This window comes from Tupaia chinensis, unplaced genomic scaffold (assembly GCF_000334495.1).
Source record: "Tupaia chinensis unplaced genomic scaffold, TupChi_1.0 Scaffold000253_1, whole genome shotgun sequence".
NCBI classification, from domain to species: Eukaryota; Metazoa; Chordata; class Mammalia; order Scandentia; family Tupaiidae; genus Tupaia; species Tupaia belangeri.
In genome coordinates, this window is record NW_006159733.1 from 101,149 (window position 1) to 116,379 (window position 15,231).

The following is a 15,231-nucleotide window of genomic DNA, read 5'->3' on the forward strand; positions in this document are numbered from 1 at the left end:
GCACACACACGTGCCACACACACGCCTGGCATGAGTTTAAGCCACGGGATCTGGAACTTGAACCACAGTCGACTACATGGGAGTCCAGCGACATAGCCATTACGCTAACTGCTGGTCCCAAAACTCACACCTTTTAAATACAGAAGCAACATGTTTTATGGAGAATTTATTCTGATTATTCTAAAAATCTTGTCTTAGAAACTAAACTATTACCCAATCAAAAAGACTAATATTTCTGCATAAATAATATGTTGGAAATAAAATACAGAATATATTGGGTCATCGGAAAAGTCATGATGCATTTTTTTAAAAGAGGTTTTTGCCTTAGGGCATGTGTGCTTGCCAGAGAGAGACAGAGAGAAGAAAAGTGAGAAATCATCTCCCGGGGGGATGGCCTCACCACAGTACCTTCTCCTCCCAGGATCTTGGGCATGCAGGTCTGAAACTCAAACTGCAGTGGGCCATGTGGGAATCTAGCAACATAACTGCTCCACCATCTGCTGGTCCCAAGTCATGAGGCATTTTTGCATAAAAAAGTATCTCATCACACAACTATCCTTTATCCATTCTCCTCTCAGGATCTTGGGCATGCACACACACGTGCCTGGCATGAGTTTAAGTCACTGGGACCAGGACTCGAACAATGGTGAACTACATGGGAGTTCAGTGACATAGCCATTATGCCATCTGGTGGTCCCAGCACCAGGTAACTTTACCTAAAAATTTAGGTAAAAATTTAATCAGCTGCTACAAGTGAAAGTAACTGTAGCAGATGAGGAGTTATGGCAAATTCATGACCCCTAGGACACCCTCCACCCATAGACTGATGGGATTGGTGTATAAATATCTTTCATCCTTCAAGGAGATAATTCCAGAGCCTGTGTTATACTGGTTTCCATGGTTCCCAGTAGAATTAAACTCCGATTATTTACAGTAGAAATCTACGTGATAACTCTGCCTTTACTGATTGACTTTTCCCCCAGTCCACTTCCTATTAATGTTTCTTGGGGTCACCACCCAAATAATCTACATGAAAACAAAACAAAACAAAACAAAGCAAAACCTTGTCTTAAGGATTGATTTGGAAAGAATCTAAGAAAGATACCGTGTGACAAGGGTTCAACTGTAGTAGTCAGAGGAAGAAAGATGAGAGACTTCGTGACTAATGGCCTCAATTTACTCTGGGATAACAAAAAGCAAGATCACCGTTGCAGAAGAAATCTGGCAAGCGGGTAGACCTATGTAAGAACTACTTTGAGGAACAGATGAGGACACCAACTAGGGCCATGTATGAGGGTCAGGGAGCAGCTCTGAGAACCTCGCTGAAGTTGGAAGCCACACCTGCAGCTCACAGCCATTGCGGAGCCAGAGCAGAGAGGCAGATGGTCAGATGGATCAGAAGCAGGAAGTTGAAGCACAGGCCCAAGAAGTGAGAAAGATGGGCATGCTCGTGGCAAGAGAGTGACAAAAGTGATGCATCATGTCCAATAAAGACAGAAAAGTCATGGCTGGAAGGACAGGGGAGGGAGTAGGAGATAAGTTGGAAGAGGATGTGGGACAAGAGAATAAAAGGAAGAGGGCTGGAAGGACAGGAAGTTTGGTTCAGAGATGGGGAAGTTGTGCAAATGATTTAAGACGTGAGTAAATCCTAAAGAGTGACATGAACCAAGATACAGTTATAGGACGGGAACATTGTTGATGCCTGGAACTGAACAACCCTATGTATATGGCTAAGGACCATCACTTAAGCACACCCTAGTTTGTAGATGCAGCATTCTAATGATTTGCTAATGATACATTCAGCTCTCATGGAACTTTCTGAAAAATATGATGTTATCTTTTACTCTTCATTTTTTTTCCCACTTCTTGCAGGACAGTGGACAGTTCTCTTGTGACGGTATTATATCAGTATAGAACCTCTTACTTTCTTAGACAGCTGGTTATAACCCTACTTCTCTGTGTTGGTAAGCTGAATATGCAACATCAGCAATTTCCTTCCTTTGGAGCAGAGATTGCCTTTACTAGAGCAACCCAGCCTCCCACCCCTTCTTGCTCTCAGTAATAACTGCAGAATGGGTGGGACCGCAAAGAGGGAGGAGCTGGCCTGAATGGTGCAGACTCTGTCCCAATACCACTAGAAGCAGGAAGTCCTTCAACAGTTTAGTCCAATAATTCATGTCATTCTCAGAGTATATAATCTAGGGTGGGCTGCTTTCTGGGGTCACTCAGCTGCAGTGCAAGGAGAGCATGCGTAATCAAGATCTACCTAGGAAGCTGTGCTGTGGGAGACAGGCTTGCAATGAATACTAGGCTTCTGTTCCCCTTATTGTCTCTCTACAAGTAATAAATCTGAGTCATATAACTTGTACTCTTGAGCATTCTGTTTCACTGGACTAAGATAAGTTGATAACCACTACGCAGTAAACCTGCTTCATGCTCCTCTCTGTCTTCTGTCAATGTGAAGAGAGGGATTAAATACTATTGTATCATCCACTGCTGTATGGGTCTAATCATGGACAGGAAAGTAAAGGTAAGCACTTAGAAGTCATCTCATGGAAAGAATTCCGACCTGGGTGATTGGCAACATGAACTCTAAGGTTGCGTTCAGCTCTGATTGCCTGGTCTCCAGGGAACTCGAGTCTCCATCAACTGAAGACAAAACCCCTGAACACATGAGCTACATCCTACTTTATCACGTATGGGCATACTCAGTGCTAGATACAGGGAACACTCAATAAATTCACTTTACTGGAGTGATCAAAACGTTTCAATCCCCTGGACTTATGGAGTCTAAGGCCAACTTGCAATTAGAGGGAATCTGTACACCAGATACATTTTGAACAGAAGAATATTCCTTCCTTCCAGCGCCCTCCTCCACTTCAGCCTGCAGAGCTTCGAATTAATCAGCAGATCGAGCTGACGCTGCCCCTGTGGCTTGCGGTAAACAGGCACATCACTGTTACCACAAAGCACTCTCTTTCCCCACTAGGCTATGCAACATTTTGTAACAATAAATATTGCTAAAAGAACAAAAATCCCATCCACACCTCCATGGCTGGCAAGGCCTTGATTTGTGTGCATTAATGCTGGGCCCCTGACTCCCTCCTCATTAATTACACATCAATGACATATTTGCCTGTGTGACAAAGAATGGAGAGGCTGCATCTTAACAACCTTGGCTTGCCTGGCCCTGGGGACCCAGGAAACGTGTGCAGGGGCAATTATAAATACAAATACTGCCATGGGCTTGCCTAGACTGACAGAGAAGAGGAGGTCTCTGCTCCAAAGGAAGGAAATTGCTGATGTCGCATTTCAGTTTACTAACATAGAGAGGGAGGGGATAAACAACTGTCTAAGAAAGTAAGAAGTTGTATTATTAATCTACTATCACCATCATCATCATTTGCTTGTCTAGTAAAATTTAAAATTTATGGTTTTTAAAATTTAATATCTTTTTTTATTTTTTGCCAGCGGGCACCTGTGCTTGCCAGAGACAAAGAAACAAGGAGACAGAGAGAGGGACAGGGAGAAGGTACCTTCCCCCCATAGGATTATCACACCACAACTCTTACCACTCCATTTCTTCACTCTGTTGGAGTTTGGGGCATGTGCATACATGCATATGGCATGTTTTTCAAACCCTGGGGGCCAGGATTTGAACTGTGGTCAGCCATGTGGAATCTGCTTCCTTTAACCACTAGGCTATAGGACCATCCCTCCAATCTCTCATTTGATTCTCTCTATTAAGAAAGGAACTATTTTTTGTCTGTACACAGTACCTAAGTCCATGCCATGCATATTGCAGGGAGTCTGTAAGTAGTTAGTAAAGGAAAGAATAAATGAAACCAAATGGTAAAGACCAGTGTCATCCCTGTGTTCATATCACAGATGAAGCAACTCAAGTACAGAACGCTTTTGGTAACTTGCCCAGAGTCACGCAGCTAATGGGAAGCAGGGCTCAAACCAAGGTTCTGCTCTTCCAGCCCATGTTCTCTCTCCTGCTCTTACTTGTGAGGGAGTTTTTTATGAATTTGACCATTAAAAATATACCTGTCCCAGTAGGGGGGAAGGTAAATTTAGACAGTCACTATGGAAAACAGTATGGAGATTCCTCAAAAGGCTAAAAATAGAACTTCTTTACAATCCAGTAATCCCACTACCAGGTGTATATCCAAAGGATAGGTTATCAGTATGTCGAAGATACAGTTGAACTCTTGTGTTTATTACACCATTCACAATAGCTAGGTTGTGGAATTAACCTTAGTGCCTAAGAACTGATGCATGGATAAAGAATGAGTGGCCTAAACAATAAGTTACTATTTACCCATGAAAATGGATGGGGGCCAGCAAGTAGCGTGGACGTTAAGTTACTGGATCCCACATGGCTGACTCTGATGTTTTGAGTCCCAGACCCAAGAGTTTGAAAACTTAACGTTTAAATACAATTTAATGTTTTTCTCCAAATAGCCAGTAGAGCAAATATGAAATGTGTACATTACTTGTGATAAATGTGGAGATGGTGGATGTATTTATTTTGATGACTTGATTATTACATAGTGTATTCATGCTTTGAAAAGCTATACTGTATCCCACAAAGATGTACAACTGCTAGATGTAAACTAGAAATTACAACATAAATTATTACTTGTATATCACAGAACATCTCCAGTGTCCATCTTCTCATTATCAGTGGTAGTTTCTCTAGACGATGCAGGCAAAGCACAGAATTCTGCTGACCGCCATGAAGGGGAGGGTTGCTGAGACAACAGACTCAGCAAATGAATGAGAGACTTCCCACTGGGCTGTGGTTTGTGGGTACCTGGCTCTTCAGGAAGATTACTCACAGAGCATAGCTAGCTTCTGAAGCCTCAGGTAGCACCCAAGAAATGGACTGCCACAGACTTTGCTAGATAGGACACACAGGGATCAGCTTACCCCTCTACTGATTCCTTTTGACCCTAACTTGGTTTTCCTCTACAATGGCTCTTCCTACTCCTCATAGCCCCAGTAGCACACAGTGCTCTGGGATTCCCCATCTCTGAGAGCAGGCCTTTGCCATTCATCATCCCCAGATGAGGTCAGGATTCACTTGTCTTACTACAAAAGTCCACCAAGTTGTTGTTGCTAGTCTGGTCTATTTGTCCTTCAGGTTCCAAGGATGTAATTAGTCTCCATTCTCTAAGGTGTAGACTGTTGAATATCCACAGGTACATGACCTAGTTTTATTGGGACAGTGACAATACTGAAAAATCCTGAAGAAACGTGGATATAATGGATGCTTTCCCTTCTAGACCCACCCAGAAAGTCTAAATCCCTAGTTTTATGGCAGAATGGATTTATTCATCAAAATCTTCTCACTAGATGTTGTCACAGAATCTCTTTTAGATACCATGTCACATACTATATAACTAACCAAAGTCTATTGCCAGAGAATTATGGACAAGCTCTTTCATTGGTAGCCTCTAACAATCTCTTTCAGTTGAAGAAAGAGACTTTTCTTGCAGACCTACTCAATGCTAGCCATGATCCGGGATTATCTAAACTGTCCTTGTTTCCCCTGAGGTCTTCAAATAACTCCTGAACTTCTGAAGTTTTGTCATCCTACCATAAGTTCCCCTTCTGGTAATAGGACCTGGGTTCTGCTGGGAAAGCCCCTCCTCATTCGCAGATCAGCATGGTTAGATGGATATTAACCCAACCTATAGCACTCTAGGAATAAGTGTGTGACCAGTAAGTATTTCCCATCCTCTGGTCCAGTGCCTGCATCAGAGATGGTCATCAGAGATATGACCCAAGATGGTTAAGTCAAATTCCACTGCTAGACACTTGCTAGAACTATTGAGAAAGAGTAAGTCATATTTATTTTGGTAAAGAATAACCCTAGAGGGGGCAGAAGGTGGCACAGTGGTTAAGGTGCTGGACTCTCACAGTTGGAGTACCAGACCTTGTGGTTTAAAAATCACTCCAGGTGCGTGTACATGTGCCTCAAAAATCCCGGGAATTTTGGGAACCAGCAGTTAGTGTAATGGCTATGTTGCTGGACTCCCACATAGTTGACCACGGTTCGCGTCCTGGACCCCGTGGCTTAAAACTCACGCCGGGCGCGTGTGCGTGCGTGCCCAAGATCCCGAGAGGAGAATGGAGGAGAAGGGATTGTGGCATGACCATCCCCCCTGGGGGGTGATTTCTCGCTTTCTGTCTCTGTCTCTCTTTGTCTGTCTGGCAAGTGCACGTGCCCTATAGTGAAAACCTCTACAAAAAAAAAAAAAAAAAGAAAGAAAAGAAGAAGAAGAGAAGGGAGTTGGGCATGGCCATCCCCTGGGGGGTGATTTCTCACTTTCCCTTTCTTTGTCTGTGGTAGGTACCACATACCCTATGGCAAAAGCATTTAAAAAGAAGAAGGAGGAAGAGGAGGAGGAGAGGGAGACTGAGGAGGAAGGAGAAGGAGGAAGAAAAGGAGAAAAAGAAGAAAACTAGAATTTCTACTGATCTTATTACCTTTGGGAAGAAGATTAAATCAAAGTAAAATAAAGCAGAGCCAGAGTAAAACAGAGTCCCAGCACTGGAGAATTCTTTAAGACAATTTTATGCCAGCAGATAACTTAGGAATGACTGAATCCACAACATGGAATAGGAGCCATCCATATTTCACGACACAGCTAACACAATTAGATGCAACAAAGTACATATTCCATAGTTGTCTCTCCAATGCACGAGTTATTAGTTACACATGGGTATTAAGCACTTGAAAGGTACCTAGTCCAAACCGAAACATACTGCAAGCACAAAAGACACCATATTTGGAAGTCTTGGTGTGAAAAAAAAAATGTAAAAAGGGCTCATTGATATCCATTGAAATGATGCTATTTTGGATGTATTGTGTTAAATACATTATTAAAATTAATGGCACTTTTTCCCCTTCTTTTTTACTGTGGCTACAGGAATTATTTGTGTGTTGAGAATTTTAAGGTTTACTGAGTCATTGACTACCCTTTTTAAATTTTTTTGTAGTTTAATATATTTTAATAGTAAGCTTACAGGAACAGCGCAGAAGACAGACAATATTAAAACCATGTACTCATGGGACCAGCAGTTGGCATAATGGCTATGTTGCTGAAATCCCATGTAGCTGACCACGGTTCAAGTCCCAGACCCAGTGGCTTAAACTCACGCCAGGCGCATGCGCATACGTGCCCAAGATCCCAAGAGCAGAATGGAGGAGAAGGGATTGTAGCATGGCCATCCCCCTGGGAGGTGATTTCTCACTTTCTGCCTCTCTGTGTCTTTCTGGCGAGTGTACGTGCCCTATAGCAAAAAACCTCTAAAATAAATAAATAAATAAATTGACAAGAGAAGGGACAGAGAGAAAGTGAGAAAGCAAGCAACCAAGTCCAGGACTTGAACCATGGTCAGTCTTGTGGGAGTCCAGTGCCCTTAAACCACCATGCCACCTGTCGGCTCCTGACTTTAGCCTTTTTGATCTGTCTTTTCTCCAAGATTATCATTCCCCAGGAGATCCAAGTTCCTCTAGTTGTTTCTAGATCTTCTAGTCTTTTGGGAAGTAGAGAGAATTCCCTTTGATGCTGCTCCTCCTGCATATGAGAAGGACAGTGTAGTTCCATGCCTGGAGCCACAGCTGATCACTGAAAGCTGAATGGATTAGCATATGCTGTTGAAGAGACTACAGGAGAAGGTAGAAGTCTTAGAGACAAAAAGAAACAAGAATTGGAAGGGCCAGCAGGTGGCATGGTAGTTAAGTCACTAGACTACCACCTGGTCATCTGTGGTTTGACTCCTGGACCAAGCAGCTTACTTTCTCTCTCTCTGTCTCTCTCTCTCTCTCTGTCTCTCTCTGGTGAGAACATGTACTCTATAGCAAACTTTTAAAACTAATGGTAATAAGGGACCAACAGATGGCATAATGGTTATAAGACAGGACTCCCATGTAGTCGACCGTAGTTCAAGTCCCAGATCTGGTGGCTTAACACTCACACCAGGCATATATGCGTGGGTGCCCAAAATCCCAAGAGGAGAATGGAGGAGAAGGGCTTGTGCTGTGGCCATCCCACCAGGGAGTGATCTCTCGCTTTCTATCCTTCTGTTGCTCTCTGTCTCTGGTGAGCACACTTGCCTTATATGAAAAATCTCTCTCCAACATTTTTTTTTAATATTAATAGTAAAATAAATAATTCATCTTAAAAAGAAAGAAGAATTGGAAACAGAAAATCAGGGGTTAATTAGACAAAAATGTTTTATTTGAAGAATATGCAAGGCTTCAAGCAAAACTACTAACATTTTTTAAACTACTTGGTGACATATATTGAATTACTATTGAATGGTGCTATTCTATGGAGTGGGAATTGAAGGAACCAGTGGTCTAAAGATGCATGATAGTTCTCAGTTACCTGCTAAGAACAGAGTGACTATAATTCACCATTAAAACTGGGATACTTTGAAAATGACAGGGAACACTATATAGATGATTATGGTAAGACAACAGGTATTTACCAGGACTGTCATGGCAAACAAGATGGCCAGTCACCAGGCCAGATTCTTCTCTTCCTGTAATCCAGATTCTTCTGTTCCTTTCTGGCAAGTCCCACATAATTACTCTTTATGTTCATCTAAGTTGGCATATTTCATTGGGAAATTTCCCTTTTCTTCTTATGTAATGACTTAAATTTTACTGTTCAGATCTCTTTATGTTGTCAAGAATAGTTGGTTTCTGGCATCTCTCAATTGTTTAGTAATTTGACAGATATGAATAAAGTTCCCATGTTGTTGCAGAAGTTGTGTCTCCTAAGGATGTCCAATCTTTGTGCCAGGACACTGCTGGCTCTGCACCCGAACTGCAGCACATCTTACTCCTTTAGTGCATTGTCAGGACATTGTCAATCTTATGCGATGGAAATTTCCTCAAAGCCTTCTGAACCGAAGCAGATTGTTCCTTTGAATGGAAATATGGATGCCATGGCATCCCACCATGACACATCTCCCAGATGGCAGTATCTGGGTAGTGCCACTCTTCCTCATGCCTGGAGGCTCTGCATGCACCCTGTTCCTGGTCCCTGTAACCTGAAACATGAACAGGGGAGGAAACAGAAAAGACCAATTTTCCAGCCCTCATGCCAGATTTAAAAACACTACAACATGAACAGCAATGTCGGAGTCCCTGGTGGGTCCCCATTTACTTAGAGAAAAGTATAGAAGTTCAGGAAAACATAACTGTACCTCACAGAGGAGTGCAGAAAGCTGAACTGTAATAAATGACTTCAATACAATTGTTGAGGTTGCTCACCCAACAATCAACAACTTTTGCAGACTTTCTACTAACACAGTGTGGGAGACTATTCCGAGCCAAACAGGAAACTTAAAACAAATAGATTACACTATTGTTATATGGAAGTATTTGCCCTTCTCTAGTGTCTCTGGTGAAATGACACTTCTACCTACTCTAGTCCTAGCCTACTGGTCCAGCACAGTTCTATTTAAATAGTCTCAGGGCTCCACATATCCGATAGACACGTTTCAGTTCCTGTTTTTGCAAAGGAGCACTAATCAAGTTGGCTTTAAGTTATCAGCAAATATATCCAATAATGTCATCAGAGTGGGGCTCCCATGACTGAATCTTAGAGACTTTTAAGAGGGAGTGAGACCAGCACTGACGTGGACACAGACACACAGCTCCTGACCTCTCCCACGTGATGTCCTGTGTAGCTTCAGGACTCTGCTTCAGGACCAAGAAGATTCTCACTAGATGCAACCAATTGACCTTGGAACTCCTTGGAAGTACCACTATATTTATCATCTTGACAGACACTCTGGCCGAATTTAGATTGCTATGTTCAATTGTTAAAAAAAAAGACAATAATTTTTCCACTTCTTCCCATTATATTATCAGTGATTTTTTTTTTTACCAGTTATATAGGCAAAATTACTCTGCAGACCTTTTAACTGAAAGAAATTTCTATGAAATAAGAATTTAATATCTTAAGTATTTTACTAAACCAACTATATTCATTATCTGTTGATGCACAACAAATTACCCCCAAAGTCAGTAGCTTAAAATACACATGTATTATCTCACAGTTTCTGTGGGTCAGGAATCTGGGCATAGCTCAGCTGCATCCTCTACTTCAGGGTCTCTCTCAGGTTGCAATCAAGGTGTCACCTGGGCTGTGGTCATAGCAGACACCACTAGGAAGGATCCACTGTCTAGATCATGTAGCAATTGGCAAGATGCAGTTCTTCGTGGGCTGTTGGACAGAAGATCTCGATTGCCAGATGGCAGTTGGCTGGAGGCCATCCCTCAGCTCCCTGCTATGTAGAGTTCCCCAACATGATGGTTTAGTTCATCAAAGTAGACAAACCAGAATGGCAATAGAGTTTGCTAGTAAGATGAACATCACAGACTTAGTCATCTAATCACAGAATGTCCTATGACTTTTTTCTGTATTCTATCTGCTAGAAGCAAGTCACCAGGTCGCTCTGTAATCAAGAGAAAGTGACTGCAAAGAAGAGGACTTTGGGGATCTTCTTAGAAGTCTGTCTATCCACCGATACTTTTCTCTAAACACTGAAAAAAAAAATGCAGATGGGATAATTTTTCATTGCTGTAGCTAATGAAAATTTTAAAAGTATATTTAATGCAAAAAGGTATTTGAGCCAAGTGGAAGCCTGGCATACTTTATAAACCATGGTTTTGCAGTTGCTCAAACACAGATAAATAGGTGAACTACACCTTCACTTAGCACAGTAGGAATGTTTTTCCAAATGCAAAATAGCGAACAACTCAAAACCAGCCACCAGTGCTATATTTACCTTGTAAATAGAAGATTGGGCTCGGAGAAACATTACTGGCCATATTAAATTAATAGTATTTTCTGAATTTCTTAAAACAGTTACTGAAGTTTTTGTACAAAATAATACATTCTTTACATTTAAAATTTCTTTTAGAATCAAGAGCTACAAAGAAGTTCTTCATGCTTAAGTAACACTGTAATGGAAATGCATATCGCATTGCTGGAGCTTGAGAGGCACAGTGTTCAGCTTGTGGGAAGGGCCAGATGCCTCAGCATTAGAAGAGCCTACAGAGTCTCTCAGAAATCTGAGAGGTAACCAATTACCATGTGAGTATTTCACAAATTCTATTTCTGTAATAACATATTGACACACTAGACTAAAAGGTCCTCATTCCTTATGAAGTCATTGCCTTGTTGTTTCCTACCACCCTGTGAATCAGGGAAGGGAGTATCCAGTCTAAAATAAAGAGGTTACTGCTAATGCTGAGTTTCAAATAAAAAAATAAAAAAATAAAAAACCTAGGGTGAAATATAATTCTAAAACCCTAGCTGTGTAGAGGGAGAAAATGGTGTTCTACATGTCAAAAGCTTTGCTCTACATATCAAGGACAAAACTTTTTAAGGATAGAGCTACGGAGCACAAAGGATAAAGGATAGAAAGCCCAGGCATCAGGAGGGAGGAAACTGTTTCATGGCTCGGAGAGGAGGGCAGAGATATCCAGAAGGAGGAGTTTAAAGCTGAAGTCCAACAGTGTTCTCACTCTTTTTGTAATCAAAACCTCAGGGGTGCAGAGGAAAAGACAGCAGGAGAGTGTATACTTTTCTATCAGAATCTATGAACATGGGGTCCGTCTCCTTCCTAGACATAACAAAAGGGAATGCCCACCCTCAGAGAGGCACCGCCTTAGACAGTTGTTTCTGTCCATCCATAGAGTGGGAGGGGCCAAACAGCTGTGGCAGGAGGCATTTAGAGGAGTGATCCTGGGAGCACGTCCCAGTGGTTCACAGGATGATGACCCCAAAGATGCCCAAATTGTGACACAAGTAGCCAGTGGACTATAGAGTCCTAGAAATTCTATTAGGTCAGTGGGAAAGTCATGATGTATTTTTATGTTTTTCTACGCAAAAATGCGACATGACTTTCCCGGCGACCCAATAGACACTGGTGTAAACCAAATTTTAACCTTCCGTTGGCAAAGCCAATAATCTCATTAAAAATCCACATCCATAAGGTTTCTTAGAACCATTATTGGAGTTGGCAGAAAAGGGGAGTTTTAGAATAATCATTAAGTTCTCTCACTGGGGAGTGCCATCTGGAGTTTTGTAGGTTCTTGGCATCTTGTAATATCTAAAGTCTAAGGAGAAAGAAATAGGAAAGGCACCTCAACTCTCATCACATGAAACACAGACATTTTAGCTCCACCCGATGTTACTGCTGGGAATTCCCTTGGGGTCCCGCCACTGTGCTCCTGTCAGCCAGCTATCTTTAATGGAAATCTCAGGCTCCTAAGCTGATGCAATATGGCAGCCATTGGTCTGCCAACTAGGCAGAGGGTTCTGCCTCAGAACCTTGAGAGTCTTGCTCTTGAAGTCCTTGAGGATACTACCAAATAACTCCTGCTGGTTTTAGTAACTGTGTTCACATACTGTCTCTTTCCCCCTTGGTTTCCTCTTTCCCTTTAAGATTGGTTCCATAGCACTTGCCAGTGAGTACTGTTCAAAGTCCATACCTACATCGTGTCATCCTCAATATTTTGGCATCTAATACATCACTTACATCATGTGTGCACTCCCTATGGCCTGGTAGCCCACATCCAATTTTAAAAAACCACAGGAAAACCATTTCCTTAACAAATGGAGGGAAATGAAGGATACCATCTTCAAATCATTAATGGAAAGTAAAGTTGTAAAAATTTGGTAAGATAAAAAAGAAATTATTCCATTATAAAAGGCCTTTACCAGGTAGGAAACATGGAGAATGTTTTATGGACTTAATTATAGAAATTGCAGTCAGTGAAAAAATTTCACACAAAAGGCTTCCTCCACTCCCTGACCAGGGAGCATACCTGTGATAGAAGGAGCCTTGTTGCTCTGACTAGAAAGAAGACTGATGGCTCAGCCCTGGAGGCATAGGCAGTAGGGGTACTGCTGTGTCATACAGGGACCATATAAGGAGGACCTGGGTTCATGCCCTGGGGCTATCTGAACATGCTAGACATGCCCGTGAGTGATCCCAACTGACTACAAGGCTAGGGGCAGAATTGTGGTATGAAGACCTTGTCAAGGGAGTTCTTCCTTTTCATATATGCATGCAAAATAAGTAAGTTTTACAAATAAAACTGAAAAATGAAGAAAAAAGAAAAACTAAGTTCTATATTTTAGTCCTGCTGTCTTATAATAATTTGCTCTCCAACTACTCTCATCTACCTTCACTTCAAACATCTTAGACCTCCAAGCAAAACCCATCAGAAGCCCCAGTTTTCACAAATAATTCGTAGAAATGTGCTTGATCTAAGATGAACAAGGAAATGGTGACAGCGCATGTGTGATTTCACCTCTTTCTCTCCAAATGTGAGTTCAGGTTGCCACTCTCTAAGATATGCTCTCTCTACACAAAACCCATAATTATCCATTTTAGTCACATGGCCATTGTCTTCTTGGCCATGTTATAGAAATTCTGCTGGATTTCCCAACTACAGTAACAAAGTGTTTTACCTGTAGATGAAAAGAAATGTCATTTTATATCCTTGGATTTGAAGCTTCAAGTGATACAGACCCCAAGGCCGATGCTAAAGGAAAAGCAAGGAAGACTTAGAAACCAGGAGAGAAAGCGAATGGGAATAACTGCAGAGACCATGAAGCAAAACCCAGCTCTTCTTCCTGATGCTTCACGTCTGCTTCCTCCGCCCCATCCCTCCTAGACCACTTGCTCTCTGGAGATGGAGAGCCAAGGAAAGCCTCCAGCACCGTTGTTAGAAATGAATGCCCCAAAGGCAGACTCCCAGTTAAAATGTGAGTCAGGTGTACTGAATCGGGAAAGAATGTGCCACCGTGTAGGTTAATGGTAAGTGGAGATGACATCACATCTAGGGGATGAAAACCAGAGGCAATAATACTTCAGAGGGATAAAGAGTAACCTGAGACTGGAGAACGGATATAAACTTTTAAATAGAGTCCCCACCCACTTAATTGGACATGAATTCTGAGTGGGTCTTAGTCTCTGCCCCACATTGGCTTGCTGATAGCAGGCACAATAATGCACCTGTCTCACTTTTCCTGAATCTTCTCTCTACTGGATATAGCTGAAAGAATTTTTTTTTTTTTTCAGAGAAAAAGCCTGGACTCCATGGGATGTTTCTAACTTCCTAATCCCATTGGCCTAGGAAGAGGGACTTTTCTTCTGAGCCTTAGTTTTCCCAACCACAAAATGGGGATGACAACTGTCACTTTCTCATGTTATTGAAACAATAAAGTGGAAAGTATTCACAGCTCAATATCTGGCCTATCTTAAGTAATCAATAAAGGTTAGTTCCTCTCCTCTCTTTACCCACTAAGACTCTACTCTGAGTCACCAGGATGCCAAGTTGTTCTGCCTTCTAGTTTCATCAACTTGTTTCCCAAGGGACAATTGATGGAAAAAGCCCTGAGGTTTGGGGAGCTCCATAAATGTGAGACTAAGCCACTCATTTGCAAATATTTTTAAAATAATTTAATCCTTTAAAAAAAAAAAAAAAAAACTAAAGTGCACACAGATCAGAACTGAAGTCTGATGATCTGCCTTTGTGGTTATCTGCCTGTTACCCCACCACAGAAACCCCTAAGCAGAGCTCAAAGAGGTTTGGGTTGATGTCTTCACTTGCCCTCCTTCACCTACAAATACCTTAGACTTGTTGTTTTTTGGTTTTTGTTTTTTTAATTTTTTTATTTTTTATTATCATCATAATCTTCTTTATATTACATTGGATTACATATAACTTTACAGTGTATTACATTGCTTTTTCAAAAGGGAATGCCATGCATGTCAGTCAATACAGAGACATTAATCTCCCCACTTCATCATTCAATATCTTTTCAATGTTTTTCTTCATCATTATTATTATTATTCTAATCATTATTTTTTTAAATAGTCAATCACTATTTCTTATTTTGCTTGTAAAAAGACTTTACCCATCATGAAATACTTCTCAGACTAATCCAGTTGAGAATACTATACATGTCATCATCAACAGGTAATAAGCCATATCTGCTTCTCACTAATGTCCTGCCTCTCTATTGTTCTCTTGCTATCTTTCTCTATCCTCTTCTCTTCACCTCCCCCATTCCACACTGTCCTATTCTCATTAACTACCTTCACTGCTTTTATGTCTTCCAATTTTTTGCTCTCTACCATAGAGTGCAGATAGTCGGTATATATTGAGTGGATACATAC